Source organism: Nicotiana attenuata, unplaced genomic scaffold (genome assembly GCF_001879085.1).
Source record: "Nicotiana attenuata strain UT unplaced genomic scaffold, NIATTr2, whole genome shotgun sequence".
NCBI classification, from domain to species: Eukaryota; Viridiplantae; Streptophyta; class Magnoliopsida; order Solanales; family Solanaceae; genus Nicotiana; species Nicotiana attenuata.
Genome location: NW_017671650.1, coordinates 158,214 through 160,591, shown reverse-complemented (window position 1 = coordinate 160,591; position 2,378 = coordinate 158,214).

The window sequence follows — 2,378 nt, the reverse complement described above, 5'->3', positions numbered from 1 at the left end:
CCGCAAATCAGCAGCTTCCGCCGCTACCCCACGGCCAACCTCCAACTCTTCTTCCTTAGACTGGAGAAGAGTCTCCAGCTCAATGTTCCGAGCCAGAGGCGGTCATCAGCTGCTCGTCGATCTGCTCCAACTCGGCCACCCTCCGTTTCAGCTGGGCCTCCGACTGCTCCAAACCCTCACGGAAAACCCGAAATTCCGGGTCCTGCTTGAGTAGGTCCGCCAGCGCCTGATGCTTGACACGGCACCGCCGATATTTCTTCACCACCTTGTTAAAGGTGGCTGCCTTCCTTTGCGCTCGCCGCCCCCTCTCTACCTCCAATATGAGAGTCTAAAAAAAAGAGAGGAAAAGGAGGAAAGGCAAGTCAGTATGCATCAAAATTTACTTTACGATACATGAAGAAAATCGAAAAATACCTGCAAGGCCGCGCCGGCAACCCTCCGGGATAGTTCCCCGTCGCTAACCCCTTGTAACGTTTCACGCTCAGCGGCCGCACATAGCAGGGTCATATCCGCTGCGGCCTGCTCGCTGTGTTGCAACAGGTTATACTCGCCTGGGATCAGAATTCGGCGGTTAGATCTACCTGCCGTCATCTCCACACGGGCCGGACCCCGCGTTAACGCATCTGCATCCGCCTGGGTGGCCTTAGGGCCCACCCTCTCGGCATCATCACCTGCTTCTCCAACGGCAGCCGACGAGCCGCTCTCCGGAATGCGTGGTGGGCTGGCGTCGAGAACCGCCCCCCCTTGGGGAGCCGACCTCCCGGAACGGATGGCATCTGCCATAAAAACTGGCCTTGACTCCCGATGGGGCTCGCTCGCCCCCTCGTCTCCTGAGGCTATCCCCTTGCCGGTTATCAACCGACGTCTTTTCCTTTCTGGCGGCTCCTCGCTCTCAGAATTCTCCTCCACAGCCCGTGGGGATGGCATTGAAGGAGTCGCTCCCCTCATGGACGCCATCACGGGTAGCGGTTGAGGAACCCCCGCAGCGCCCTCACTAGGCGAACCACAGGGTATATACCCGTCTTCAGAATCAGTCCCCGCCCCAGGTAAGGTGACGACGTTCTTTTTCTTCTTCTTAGGAGCGCTCCGACCTGCCAACACGAATAAGTCAGGAAACGAGAGCGTAGGGAATTCCCAAATCGTAGCCAAAGAATTACCTGACGGGTCGTACTGTTGAAGAAATGCAGCCCAGGTACGGCATTCCTCCGCATAAGGTATTATTCTTTCCACCCACGATTTAATGTCATCAATGAGCTGGGGTGGAGAAGCCCTCGCTGCGAATAAAAAAGGGAGAAAAGCAAAGAAATCACAATGGCCGTATGGTCAAAAGCGCAAGCAGCCCTGAATTCTACAAATAGAAATACTTACGTTCTGGATTCCATCTTTCCGGGAACCCTTCGGGATTCGACACCAGGTGCTCCGTCCTGATGTAGAAATACTTACGCCAAAAGCGGCGGTTGGGCTTATCATCGGCTTTAACAACTAAGCCCCTTGTGCCCCGACCTTTTAACTGCAGCATGGTACCCCTCAGGTAACCAGCGCTGAATAACTGTAAGAGGTGGTGAACCGAGACGCTGCATTCAGCCCTGGCCGCATAGGTGGTCATAATACGGCACACCTTCAAGGTATAAGGAGTGAGCTGGGCAGGACACACATTATAAAAACGGCAAAGCTCCTCCATCAGATGATAGATTGGAAGATTGTAACCGATCAAGAACGGGTACTCATAGAACGTGCAATATCCAGGCCGGTGCACATTAGCATAGTCCGTCTCGGCCGGAACCATTTCCACGTGGTCCGGAATATGGTGCGTCTCTCGAAGGTCATCTAAATGAGATTGTAATAAAACGTTGTGCTCCCAGGGAAGGTCAGGGCTTTTAGTTGGAAAATCCCTGCGAACATGCGTCTCCTTCGGAAGGACGTTGTCTACGCTGAGAGGAACAAGGGCCTTCTCCGCCTTTTCCCCTTCACCACCGGAAGATGGCGGAACCCTAGACGAGGCATTATCTTTGGCCTTTTTATTACCCTGTCCGCGTTTTGTCATGATTATACTACTTAAGAAACGAAGCACTGACGATAGGAAGTGTGGTTTCAACAGAAGTGGGAGAGTCCCTCACAAAATAACGGTTACAGTAAAGAAAGACAAAGGGGTATATCAGAAAGTGCTTTCCGAAGGATTGAAAATGGAATCAAATCAAACCTCTCTCATACTTATAGGGATAAATTGCACAGGAATCGAAGAGTCATGATTCAAAACGTGCGCCGGAAACCAAATGTCACATCATCCTCTGAACCGCCTCGGGGGCAAATATAATAATGACGCATACAGGCGATGACGTCATTCCAAAAAGGAAGCCGCGCGTCAGTGGCTCAACAAC